Here is a 14,419-nt window from a genome sequence, read left to right as displayed (position 1 = left end):
TAGTACACTAATACAGCTCACAGTTCTGGTGACTGTGTGCACAGCTCGTTATACAGGCATGTGTGCCAGTGCACAGCCTAGTACACTACTACAGCTCACCGTCCAGGGCACTGAGAGCACAGCTCGTTACACTGTCACGTGTATCAGTGCACAACCCGTTACACTAACAACGCTCACCACCCAGGAGATTGTTTATTGTCTGCACAGGTCGTTACACAGGGAAGTGTGTCAGTGAGTGCACAGCCAGTTAAACCATTGCAGCCTTCCATCCAAGGGACTGTGCCACTGCACAGCTCGTTATGCAGGGAAGAGAGTCATTGCACACCCCGTTACACTAATACAGCCCTCCATGCGAGAGCCTGTGTCACTGTGCGGGTCGTTAGGCAGGAGAGTGTGTCAAAGCACAACCAGTTAGGCTAATGCACCCTTCTACCCAGGGGAATATGTCATGTAACAGCTCGTTACAAAGGAAGTGTGTCAGGGCACAACCAGTTACAGTAATACAGGCCTCAATCCAGTGGACCGTGTGCACAACTGGTTACACAGGAAGGTGTGCAATGCACAACCAGTTAAACTAATACAGACCGCCAACCTAGGGATTGTCATTGCACAGCTCATTACATAGTGTGGTTATGTCAGTCCACAGCCCGTTACACTAATGCAGCTCACTATGCAGGGGATTGTGGCACTGCACCGACCGTTTTGGTAACGCAGCCCTCCAATCAGGTTGTTGTGGCAATGAATACTCCCCACCTTCCTGTCATTGAGACTGTCAGCTTGCAGCCGTCACTCTATCACTTCTATCAGTGCACAACCCTCAGCCCAGGGGTTGCATGGGTGCACACCCCTCATCAGAGGGGTTGCATCGGTGCATAGCCCTCATCAGCGGGGTTGCATCGGTGCACAGCCCTCATCAGAGGGGGTGCATCGGTGCACAGCCCTCGTCCGAGGGGTGCATCGGTGCACAGCCCTAATCAGAGGGGTGACATCGGTGCACAGCCCTCATCAGAGGGGTGCATCGGTGCACAGCCCTCATCAGGGGGGTGCATCGGTGCACAGCCCTCGTCCGAGGGGTGCATCGGTGCACAGCCCTAATCAGAGGGGTGACATCGGTGCATAGCCCTCATCAGCGGGGTTGCATCGGTGCACAGCCCTCATCAGAGGGGGTGCATCGGTGCACAGCCCTCGTCCGAGGGGTGCATCGGTGCACAGCCCTAATCAGAGGGGTGACATCGGTGCACAGCCCTCATCAGAGGGGTGCATCGGTGCACAGCCCTCATCAGGGGGGTGCATCGGTGCACAGCCCTCATCAGGGGGGTGACATCGGTGCACAGCCCTCATCAGAGGGGTTGCATTGGTGCACAGCCCTCATCAGAGGGGTTGCATTCATGCACATGTCTTCATTAGAGGGGTTGCATCTGTGAACATCCCTCATCAGAGGGGTTGCATCAGTGCACATCCCCCATCAGAAGGGTTGCATCGGTGCACAGCCCTCATCAGCGGGGTTGCATCGGTGCACAGTCCTCATCAGAGGGGTGCATCGGTGCACAGCCCTCATCAGAGAGGTTGCATCGGTGCACATCTCTCATCAGAGGGGTTGCATCGGTGCACATCTCTCATCAGAGAGGTTGCATCGGTGCACATCTCTCATCAGAGGGGTTGCATCGGTGCACATCACTCATCAGAGGGGTTGCATCGGTGCACATCACTCATCAGTGGGGTTGCATCGGTGCACATCTCTCATCAGAGGGGCTGCATCGGTGCACATCCCCCATCAGAGGGGTTGCATCGGTGCACATCTCTCATCAGAGGGGTTGCATCGGTGCACATCTCTCATCAGAGGGGTTGCATCGGTGCACATCCCCCATCAGAGGGGTTGCATCGGTGCACAGCCTTTAGTTGAGGGATTGTATTGGTGCATTCCCCTCTTCAGAGGGATTGTATCGCTGCACAGCGCTCATTAGAGGGATTGCATCGATGCACAGCCCTCATGAGAGGTGTTGTATCAGTGCACAGCCCTCCGTTGAGGGATTGTATTGGTGTACAGTCCTCATCAGAGGGGTTGCATCGGTGCACATCACTCATCAGTGGGGTTGCATCGGTGCACATCTCTCATCAGAGGGGTTGCATCGGTGCACATCACTCATCAGTGGGGTTGCATCGGTGCACAGCCCTCATCAGGGGGGTGACATCGGTGCACAGCCCTCATCAGAGGGGTTGCATTGGTGCACAGCCCTCATCAGAGGGGTTGCATTCATGCACATGTCTTCATTAGAGGGGTTGCATCTGTGAACATCCCTCATCAGAGGGGTTGCATCAGTGCACATCCCCCATCAGAAGGGTTGCATCGGTGCACAGCCCTCATCAGCGGGGTTGCATCGGTGCACAGTCCTCATCAGAGGGGTGCATCGGTGCACAGCCCTCATCAGAGAGGTTGCATCGGTGCACATCTCTCATCAGAGGGGTTGCATCGGTGCACATCTCTCATCAGAGAGGTTGCATCGGTGCACATCTCTCATCAGAGGGGTTGCATCGGTGCACATCTCTCATCAGAGGGGTTGCATCGGTGCACATCTCTCATCAGAGGGGTTGCATCGTGCACATCCCCCATCAGAGGGGTTGCATCGGTGCACATCTCTCATCAGAGGGGTTGCATCGTGCACATCCCCCATCAGAGGGGTTGCATCGGTGCACAGCCTTAAGTTGAGGGATTGTATTGGTGCATTCCCTTCTTCAGAGGGATTGTATCGCCGCACAGCGCTCATTAGAGGGATTGCATCGATGCACAGCCCTCATGAGAGGTGTTGTATCAGTGCACAGCCCTCCGTTGAGGGATTGTATTGGTGTACAGTCCTCTTCAGAGGGATTGTATTGGTGCCCAGCCCTCAGTCGAGGAATTGTATCAGTGCACAGCTCTCATCAGAGGGGTTGCATTGGCGCACAGCCCACATCAGAGGGGTTGCATCGGTGCACAGCCCTCATCAGAGGACACAGACCTCAGCTGAGGGATTGCATACATGCACAGACCTCAGCTGAGGGATTGCATACATGCACAGACCTCAGCTGAGGGATTGCATCCATGCACAGCCCTCAGCTGAGGGATTGCAACCGTGCACAGCCCTCAGCGGAGGGATTGCATCCATGCACAGACCTCAGCTGAGGGATTGCATCCATGCACAGCCCTCAGCTGAGGGATTGCAACCGTGCACAGCCCTCAGCGGAGGGATTGCATCCATGCACAGCCCTAAGCTGAGGGATTGCAACCGTGCACAGCCCTCAGCGGAGTGATTGTATCTGTGCACAGCACTCTGAGAGTAATTGTATGGGTGCACAGCCCTTGTCGAAGGATAGGATCAGTGCACAGCCCTCACCTTGTTCATAGGGGTCTTATCATTGCACGGTCCTCCGTCCTAGTGGTCTTATCATTGCACGGCCCTCCATCCTAGGGATCTTATCATTGCACGGCCCTCCATCCTAGGGATCTTATCATTGCACGGTCCTCCGTCCTAGGGGTCTTATCATTGCACGGCCCTCAGTCCAGGGGTCTTAAGCACGGTCCTCCGTCCTAGGGGTCTTATCATTGCACGGCCCTCAGTCCAGGGGTTTTATCATTGCACGGCCCTCCGTCCTAGGGGTCTTATCATTGCACGGTCCTCCGTCCTAAGGATCGGAGCATTACATAGTCCTCCGTCCTAGGGATCGTATCATTACACGGTCCTCCTTATCGTATTGTTGCACGGCCCTCCGTCCTAGGGACCGTATTATTGCACAGTATTCTGTCCAAGGGGTTGTATTACTGCATGGCCCTCTGTCCTAGGGACCATATTATTGCACAGCCCTCCATCCTAGGGTCTGTATAATTGCACGGCCCTCCATCCTAGGGGTCAAAATATTGCACAGCCATCCGTCCTAGGCATTGTATCATTGCGCGGCCCTCCGTCTGAGGGGGTCCTATCATTGCACGGCCCTCTGTCCTAGGGGTTCTATCATGGCACGGCCCTCTGTCCTAGGGTTCCTATTATTGCACGGCCCTCCATCCTAGGGGTCGTATTATTGCAAGGCCCTCCGTCCTAGGGGTCGTATCATTGCACGGCCCTCCGTCCTAGGGGTCGTATCATTGCACGGCCCTCCGTCCTAGGGGTCGTATCATTGCACGGCCCTACGTCCTAGGGGTCGTATCATTGCACGGCCCTCCGTCCCACAGGTCGTATCATTGCACGGCCCTCCGTCCTAGGGGTTGAATAATTGCACAGCCCTCAGTTCTAGGGTCGTATCATTGCACGGCCCTCAGTCCTAGGGGTTGTTTCATTGCACGGCCCCCGTCCTAGGGGTCGTATCATTGCACAGCCCTCCGTCCTAGGGGTCGTATCATTGCACAGCCCTCCATCCTAGGGGTCGTATCATTGCACGGCCCTCAGTCTTAGGGGTTGCACCATTGCACGGATAACAGTCCTAGGGGTCGCATCATTGCATGGCACTCAGTCCCAGGGGTTGCATCATTGCACGGCCCTCAGTCCTAGGGGTCGCATCATTGCACAGCCCTCAGTCCTAGGGGTCATATCAGTGCACGACCCTCCGCCCTAGGGGTCGTAACATTGCATTGCCCTCCATCCTAGGGGTCGTATCATTGCGCGGACCTATGGCTTAGGGATCGTCATTGCACAGCCCTCCTTCCTAGGGATCGTCGAATTGCACGGTCCTATGTCCATGTGATTGGATAACTGCACAGGCAAAACAGCCCCTTCCTGGAGACCCAATCAGTGCACACCCTTTGGTCTCCTCATCCACCCACCAGCCCCTTTCACATCTTGTGGACCTAGAAAATGTGCGGTGTTATTATTAGATTTTCTTAGCGGGAGGAAAATGAAGGCGTTGAAGAGATTCTGAGGTGACCCCTGAGCTCAGTGTGGAAACACAAGCTGTCCACAGCCCCCAGAGCCCGCGAGGGGGGGGGATGGTTTGAATGGTGTCTCCCTCCCACCGGTGAAGAGAGCACAGGGGTATCCGCCTCCATCAGGCCACGGTCCCTCTCTCCATCCAGCCCTCGGTCCCTCTCTCCATCCAGCCCTCGGTCCCTCCCTCCATCCGGGCCTCGGCCCCCCTCTCCATCCGGGCCTCGGTCCCTCTCTCCATCCAGCCCTCGGCCCCTCTCTCCACCCAGGATTCGGACCCTCTCTCCATCCAGGCCTCGGTCCTTCTCTCCATCCAGGCCTCGGTCCCTCTAGGCCTCGGCCCCTCTCTCCATCCAGGCCACGGCCCCTCTCTCCATCCAGGCCACGGCCCCTCCCTCCATCCAGGCCTCGGTCCCTCTCTCCGTCCAGGCCACATCCTCTCCGTCCAGGCCACGGCCTCTCCGTCCAGGCCACTCCCTCCATCCAGGCCTCGGCCCCTCTCTCCATCCAGGTCACTTGTTCCTCTACCCACCCATGCCACCGGTGTCCATTCTGGACCAGGACCCCTCTGTCCATCCAGGACACGAGCCCCAAGCTGGGGGTCTCCTCTCTCTGTCCAGGTGTCGCTATAGCCCTCTCTCTATCCCGTATTCGAGCCTCTCTTTATCACGGACCCGCGCCCGCCTTTCTCCGTCCAGGGCGAGGGCTTCTCCCTCTGCTCTGTTAACGGGCTCTGCGTCCAGGGCACTGGGCCATCTCTGCACCTTGGACCCGGGGCACTTCCTCGAGCCAGGACACCAACTCCTAACTTTCCACTGAGAGCACCGGACCCTGTTTGTCCACTGAGGACAAAGGTCACGTCCTCTCCATTTAAAACGAGGAGTCGTCTCTCTCCCCATCCTGGAAAACTTCCCACCCCGGACACAGCCCGCTGTCTCTCTCTGTCCAGGAATCTCGCCCCCCTCCCCTCTTTTTCACCCAAGGTATTGCTCTTCTTTTCCATCCGGATAACAGGCCTCGCTTTCTCCAACCTGAACACCGGCTACTGCCTCTCCTGCTCTCTCCACGCTGGAGCGAGGGGCCCCATCTTTCTCCACCCTGGAGCCAGGGGCCCCATCGTTCTCACCCTGGGGCAATGACATAGGACTCTGTTTCATCCATCCTGGCCACTCGAGTCCCCCCTCCATCCACTCTAAACACACTCATAACTCAGTGGATCGCCTTCACCGTCTCTCTAGGACGCACGCGTACTCTCTCGACATCAGGGGGGACACACGGTTCTTCTGTCTTCATCAGGGACACACGGTTTTTCTGTCTTCATCAGGGACACACGGTTTTTCTGTCTTCATCAGGGACACACGGTTTTTCTGTCTTCATGCAAGACACAGCACTCTTCTCTCTCCAGGATAGACGGCTCTGTACTCTACACAGACACATGCTCGGCCCTGTTCGGGTCAAAGACCCTTCGTTCTGCTGGCACTGGCAGGATGCAGGACTCTCCCCTGATGGCGCAATGCCTTCTCTCTGTGCACGGATCACGTGACTCCTCTCTGCCACCGAGGTGATGGTTGTCACCTACACCCTGGGCTCAGGGCGTCCTCCTCTCTAACGGACAGGGCTCCTCTCGTGGTCTTATGCAGGTGTCTTCTCTCCCTCCACCCTGACGCGCTCCCTTCATCCTGGAAAGCATGGTTTATCTTCTGGCTGCTGCTCCCCGAACACAGTTTTCCTTTTCCCTCCGGGCACTCTCCCCAGCCAGCACCTCTCGTTTTCGTGAACATGTGACGTCACATTCCGCTTCTAGCACGCGGACCCCTCTCTCTGCAAGGACTCCGGCCCTTTTCGCTCTTCGTTGGACACGTGGCTCCACCCTCTCGCCGTGCCACGGGCCCCCTCCTGACAAGGGCTCGGTCTCTCTCGTGAACACCTGGCCTACTCTCTCCTCAGGACGTGTCTCATCAGCTGGATATACGACTTCGCGCTCTCCCTCCCATTCTGTTTTAGACACACGGCTCTGTGACCTCCAGCAGGGCCAGTGGGATTCTCTCTCTCCACCCGGACTCCCCTTTCCACGGGGGATATTGGACTCCACCCTCTATAACGCACGGGGCATCACGCTTTCGAGCAGACACAGGCTTTACTCCCCATTCCAGGTGCAGGGCCCCATCTTTGACAAATGACTTCCCTCCCCTCTGGGCCCTTCGCTCCGTCCAGGATCTAGGTTTTTTTTTTGCAGAGTTTTATATAGCGCGAATTTGACCCGAATCCGGTATCAGAGCGCTTTACATAGCACCAGTTAAGTTACATGAGGACATTCATTTTTGTTAGGCACGGGGAGATTGAGTGATTTGCCCAGAACCACAGGATGTTTAGCGTCATTACCGAGACTCGAACCCAGTTCCTCAGGTCCGAGGTCGAGCGCCCTAGCCGTCAGGCCAAATCCTCTTGGTTTCCCCTACAGGGCACGGGGTTCCTCTTCCGGAGCTCGGACACTGCCGCGCTCTCTCTCTCTTGCTATTGGCTACAGACTCGTTCCTCTGTTGCTACCCTGGAGTCCCGCATCACCTGCCCCTTCTGATTTCTAGGTCCTCCGCTCCTTTCCATCCTTGGCATAAGGTTCCTGTGCCTCTGCCTAGGCGCGGAACCTGCATTTGTGCATCACAGTCAGACTGCTCCCGCCGCTAATCTGCACCTTTCGAGCGCCCCCCCCCTCTTGAACACATGAATGCTATTTTTCCTCACACAGGATACAGGCTCGGGTCCCCTCTCCCCCTTCCCTCTCTCTCTCATTATTACGCTCTCTCACAGGGCTCCTTACGACATCCTGGACACAGAATGGCTTACTCTCTCACCCAGGCGCAGGGTTGCCCTCTGCATTTTAGACGGAGAGACGGCCCCCTTCTCCGTTCCATCGTAGCCGCGGGGCTCTCTCTCTCTCCATCCTGGACACAGTTCTTCTCTCTCTAGTCAGGATTCGGGGCTATTCGTGCTGAATACAGTCGCCTCTCAGCCCCTCTATTTCTCTGTTATGTACATGTCTTCTATCGCCTCCCCATTTTGTACCCAGGGCTCCCCATCTGTCTCTTGCTGTCCCTCTCTGTTTCTCTCGTTCATTCCGCGCTCAAGGAGTCTCCCGCCTGCCTGCGCACAATGCTTCTCTCTCTCTCTATTTTATTCCGAACGCCCTCCACACAGTTCCCCATAACCCATTTGTTCTCAGTTTTCTGAGGGCAAAGACCATACATGCTTTTAGAAATACAAGTCGCTGTCCCCAGCGGTGTGTAGAGGTTTTGGCGGAAGGCCATGGCCTTCATGTCCCCCCCGCAGTGTCTCTCTCTCGGCGTCTCTCGGTCAACATTTGACAGACCCTCTTCACTGGCTGCCTTCGAATCCTTGGCCGACCGGAAGTACAGCATGGACGGGTCCCCCCTACTTGCCATCGGGAAGCCGAGGTGGACGACAATGTCTGCTCGCTTCCACCGCGTGTATCGGTGTCACCTGTGGGGGTTGCACCTAATTTGATGATTTGTGCAAACATTCACTGCTTGCGTTTGAAATAGAGCGTGCATCTAGGTTTACTGTTTGCTTCCAGCCGGGTGGCGGGCATCCAATCACTATGGTGCCTACTTTACCTGATGCGTGGTGCTTTGCCTCTGTCAATGGGCTTTGGTGATTCAGTTGTCGTCCCTTGTTTTTAGTTTCGATCCATGATAGATGGGTTATCTGAGAGCGTTAGCATTCTTTGCACAATTGCTGCCTCTTTCACTTGGACTGCTGTGTTGCACCTGTGTTGTAGTTCTGAGATTATTTGTTTTTCTACATCATTTGGTTAATTGCTCACCCTAAATTGTTCTGTGTTTCAGATGAGCAGGTGTTTTTGTTCCTCAGGGGATATATTTGTTTTATATATTTTTGTACCTTGGCTTTTGGCAGTGGTTCATGTCTGGGCTTTTGGTGGTATATATTTATACTGGAAGTTTTTGTCCTCAGCTGTACAATGTTCACCTACGCTGGTGGTATGAGATTCTGTTTGTTGTGACTGTAATAAGAGTTGATCCCTTTTTTCATCTGGTTTGTTTTTTTGTTTCTTGGTCGGTGGTATGGGAGTTAATGATTTTTATAATTGCATGATACGTTTTGCAACCCACCAAGTTATTTACGTAAAATTAAATTGTCTTATGTCAGCTAGTGTTTATACACTCACTTGTAGTTTTTGTGTTTGTTCGGTGGATTGTAACAAGGCTTTTTTGTGGTTTGCAGCTGGGCTGGTTGTGGCTTTTGCCTTGGCAAATGATCGTTTGCCTCTTGGATGATGCTGGCACATGCATACACTGTTGGGGTTTGACCTTGCTGTAGAATCTTTACCCCAGCTCTTTGCCTGTGGCTCTGTTTTTGTAATCGGAATAGGTGCCTGCCTGGGTGATTCTCATTATGCCTAGCTTAGTTATTGGTGTGCCTAGGTTGGTGAATGTTGTGCCTGGGAACAGAGGTTTATAATTGTGTATCTGGTCTGTTGTTTATGTGACTCATTTGGTCATTTTTGCACATAGTGTGTTTGTTGGTATTTTACATCCCTAGTGTGGTGTGTGCTACATCTGGAGCTCTAATTTACGCCTTAGCTGCTGGTTTACGATTTTGGTACTTTTGTGTCCTCATGCTGGCATAGAGGTTTTTCGACAGCTACCGAATTGCTATTGAGAAAACTGTATTTGACCCCGAGTGCCTCATCATAAAAATTGTATTGATGTCTAACTCTGCCTCTTTATTTCAGGTGGAATTTCCGTTTAACCGGAAAATAACACAACTTGTGTTTTTTAACTGGGCATATGTAGTGTTCAAAACTCTAGGATCTAGATTCTGATGCGTAATCCAGTATAAACCATTGTTAACTGGAATGTTTACCTGGATTGTCTGTCTTCGTTTTTGGAATCTTGGTTAGTAGTTTGCAATCAAGGGTTGGAGCTTTGTGTGCCTTAGTTGTAGGACTTTGTGCGCCTTAGATGTAGGACTTTGTGCTTGGGTTGCCATTTTCTTGCATTTGTGGATAATTTGATGTGCGCTTCCTTTATCCTCATGTTTGCTGACTGTCTGAGAATATTGCTGTATTTGGTTATTTTGTGTCTGTTGTGTGTTTCCAGCTAGGTTGCTGATTTATGTGCCTGTTTTTTTGTAGTTTGCTGCTTGGTTCTTAGTTTGTAGGTCGAGCTTGGGCAGCGCATGCGCTGCGAGGCCTGCTATATTCAGGTAGGGACTTAAAGCTCCACCCAATCGCCGTCCATATTTTTCATTGGCTTGTGTCATTGTCCACTGTAAACTGTGGCTGTTCATTGGTCAATAGGCTTAGTAGTCCCTCCTTTGTACCACCTTGTCTCATTTTGTAACCTCCCATGGCTACACCCCCTGTAACGTGTGTTGTTACTCGGTAGGCTTTAAGTACAGCCCCCAAGCACTATTTTCTCAAAAAGCAGCAGGCAGGAAACATCTCTCCTAACGCTTTTTGAAAATGTTTTATAGCACGGGCGCTGAACGCATTTGCAATGTAATAAGTCTCACATATGCGTGAGTTTAAGCTATTGGCATTCTAAATGACAATACCGTTTATCTGTTTTAAAAACAACATATAAATAAAATACATTGTCATTTACAATGCCAATAGCTCAAACTCTCGTAAATCCGAGCCCTATTGCATTGCAAATGCTTGTTGTGCTCGAAATTGGGTTTGAACTTTGGTCCGGGGCTGGCACATGGTTTGGTGGTATTTGTGCTTTGGGATTTCTACCAAGAAAATTGGTCGTTTTTTTCTCATAATGCCAGAGTTGGTGATTTGTGCCTCGAGTTGCTATTTTTCATATAACAACTGATCAGTATTTTGTTTTCACCAGGAAGAAAGAGATGAGTTCCACCTTAGTTGGTGCTTAACGCTTTGGCTTATTTGTATTTTTTATGTAGGTTTGTCTCTTCTTTTTTTGCCTGGGTGTATGGATTATGCCTAACTTTTGATTTGTCCCTAGATTCAGTTTTTGTAACTTTTTTTTTATTTTTAATGTTTAGGTAGAGAGTGTTTAATTTGATGATTTGCACTCCTGTCTTACTTTTCTACTGGTCTGAATATTTTTGGATCGTGTTAGTGTAGATTTGTTCATTGGTTGGGGTATGTGCCTTGCTTGATGCTTTACATTTAGCATGACACGTGGTACCTGTTTTGTGGGCCTGTACAGCCGTTGGTGATTTGTGTCTGAGGCAGTGACTTGTGTTGTTCAATGGATTTGCAATTTGATTGACCCTTTAGCCCTGGATCGAGTTAGATCCACTCCTCTTCTACCTTCCATGATTAATACCTTCAGATCAAATAGTAAGTAATTCCTTCCATAATTATTTTAATATGTGTTGTTGCCCGTTGATAAGCACAGTAACTCGTTTTGTTTCTGTCTGGAGGCACCTTACTTTTACCTTGCACTGCCTTGGGGGTCCTGGAAGATCAGGCAAAGACAGGGAGAGAGTTGCATCCTTTTGTGAGAATATATGTAGGGATGGGTGGAACTTACAGAGTTACATAAAAACTCAGCAAGAGTCTGTGGCGTTTTGCGTGCAGGTGGAATTGGCACATCTCACTGATTTTTAGTGCCAGGAGCTTGTTCCTGACTGCAAAATCAGCCCAAACTGAACCACACGGCGCAGCAGAGGGCACTGCTTCTTGCTGCCACTTGAGTATATTTTCTACTCGAGCAGCAGCTTTCTCACCGCGAACGGTCACAACTGCCGCAGTGAGAAAATCTTGCAAGTGCCATCCTAGCACCCGAAAATCGCGTAAGGTGATGCCAGTTCTTGCTAGTGTTTGACAACTTAACGCAGTGGCGTAATGAAACGTGAGGGGGCCCCCTGCAAGGTACGTGGAAGGGTCCCCTCCAGTCTCAATCTGGAGCTCTCCGGCCGGAGTACTGTGCTGAGGGGGCCCCCCTGCACCACGTGACTGCGGGGACCTGTGTTACACCCCTGACTTAACGTTTGGTGAGCCGCACGTGAGAAAAATACTCAGCCACACAGCAGTTGGCAGAGTTTTGTCAGAACTCTGCATTACAAGCCTAACGCGGAGTGGCCACTCCACTGGTGGAGCAGAATTTATCACCCACCCCTAAATATATGTTGGTCTTTTGGTGCTTTCTGAGTATACACAACCTCATATTTAGTGTTGATTTTATCATGCCCTCACTGTTTTGAGCTAAATTTGTTAATATTTATTTTTTTGTTTTCACCTTTCTGGAATGGGCAAAGCTTAGATGAAGGAGGTGTCATGCTCTGGTGAACTGAATGTTTTCTGTGGCAGTGGGAAGCATCAGTGGCATTTACTGGTGCCGAACGTGCCTTACACAATAGTCAGAGGCATGACGGGAGGAGATACCATACTGTGAAGTGAGACTAAATTTCAGAGCAAGCGATGATACTGGAATAAAGAGACACCAGGCGGCAACACAAGGTGCTGAGACTGCAGAGAGTACATAAGTCTTTAGTTGTATATAGCTCGCCTGTGGTAGCAGTGGTCGAACAATAAAGGCCTAATGTATACTGGAAGTGGCTATGTAGAACAGATATTGCATAAGTCAATACAAGTGATCACCCAGACAGAGGTATTTACTTTCAGAAAACCCATTAACATGAAAGTACTGCCATTAGTAAGTCCATAGAAGACAAATACATGGTCTATGCGCTACTGTTTCGGAATTCTGACCGCTTTTTACATAGTAAATATAAAGTAGTCTCGCCTATAGTAAATAGTGGTTTAAATATTATTTTGTGATGTCCCGTGATATCCTGTGCACAGTTATCATTGGGCGGTTCAGCTGCAAGGGTAGAGGAGTCTCTGTTCTTGGTGTGAAACCTCTCCTCAGTTACACGCGATGGAGTAGGGTCACCATAAAGGAATACCAGCTGTCTGTAGGTTATGAGGAAGAGGAACCTCATTGGTGTGAGTTTGTGGAGCAGAGGAACCTCATGGGGTGAGTTTGTGGAGCAGAGGAACCTCATGGGGTGAGTTTGTGGAGCAGAGGAACCTCATGGGGTGAGTTTGTGAGGAAGAGGAATCTCATGGCTGTGAGTATGTGTAGAGGAGGACTCACCATAAAGAAAGCAACAGCGGTCTGTAGGTTATGAGGAAGAGGAACCTCATTGGAGTGAGTTTGTGTGGAGAGTATCCTTCAGTCATACACATAAAGAGGAGACCATAGTCACAGTCACTAGCACTTAGGTCAGGGAGAACAACTTCAGCATTTCATCATTTCTAAGCCCAATTGGGCAATGTGATCATGCTGCAGAGACAGTGATGTTCAGAGACCAACCCTCCGTAACAAGCACTGAAATAAGGAAGGACATCACTCCTTCACAGGCGAGATGAGATCACCTCCAGCCACAACCAGTGAGTTCAGTCCTTAGTTACTTTCACTGGGGCATGTAAATGTCTCCTTCCCTCACATACAGTGAGAGAAGCAACAGTCACAGATGCTCACTCTTGGTTAAAGGTATCCGGCCTTAGTTACGCATTGTGCAATGAGGCAGGAGGTCATCCCCGAGTCAAGGATGCAAAAGTGGCCAACTCACAGGTAAAGAAATCAGACATCTGACACAGATGCTGAAACTAAGACAGTCAGTTGCTGATAGTGCCCCTGGGTATCCAGCCTTCAGTTACAGACAGAAATCAGCCTTTACTGAGAGATCAACCCTGACAGAGAGAAGTAACTGCTCAGTTGCAGGCAGAGATCCGCCCTCAATCGCAGGCATAGATCTGGCTTTCTCAATATAGAAACTGTGTCAGAGCAAGCAGCACTCAGAAGCACTTAGTGAGTCCCAAGTTACAGAGAGAGGGATCTGAAGTCAGTCACAGGCCATACACCCAATGTCCAATTCAACTGAATACATGTCAGGTGATGGAGAATTTAAACATCTGCAGATGACGTGTATTGACATTGCAAATATGCTTTTGAGTATTATGTTAGATTGTGAGCAATGTTTTCCCCCAGGTTAGTGATCACATGCATACCGCTTGTTCTTTACTGAGTAGAGTCTGTCACATGCAGGGATGCCATACACTAGTAGACATGCATTGTGTTTATCCTGTTGAGGTGTCCAAAGTATTGGCTGCCATCTTGGCGTGTCTGCGGATGTCTAACATGCTTAGATACCGTTTCGTCTCTATTGGTGTTATCTGTCTCTATCCGAACTCTTGATTTAATTCTGTGCTTTACACGTCTGAGCCTGCCTAAATACTTCTATGATCTGACTAATGGCAGGGACACTGCATGTTTACTCTTCTGTACCCAAGTCTTCCAGCAGACCCAGATCAGAGCTCGCCGATAAACTTCAAAACAACCTCACTGCTAAGGTTATGAATTGAATGAAAATGTTCAGGGCCTTCTACACACAGGGTTCGGGGGGCTTCTAAAACGCAAGGTTTTGAGCCTATCATCATTTTATCAGACTGCTTTAGGCAAGCCTGGAGCTATCTGGTGATATCTAGCTTTGAACAGATGTTTCTT

General features: G+C 51.0%; 1 protein-coding gene across 2 annotated transcripts in view; it reads left to right on the top strand.

The window, feature by feature from the left end:
- LINGO1 (leucine rich repeat and Ig domain containing 1) overlaps positions 1 to 14,419 on the top strand; it is a 981,448-nt gene that overhangs the window by 698,928 nt on the left and 268,101 nt on the right. The window lies entirely within an intron of this gene.

Source organism: Lissotriton helveticus, chromosome 3_2 (genome assembly GCF_964261635.1).
Source record: "Lissotriton helveticus chromosome 3_2, aLisHel1.1, whole genome shotgun sequence".
Lineage (NCBI taxonomy): Eukaryota > Metazoa > Chordata > Amphibia > Caudata > Salamandridae > Lissotriton > Lissotriton helveticus.
The sequence above is the reverse complement of the archived record's forward strand: the minus strand, read 5'-3'. Positions and strand labels throughout refer to the sequence as shown.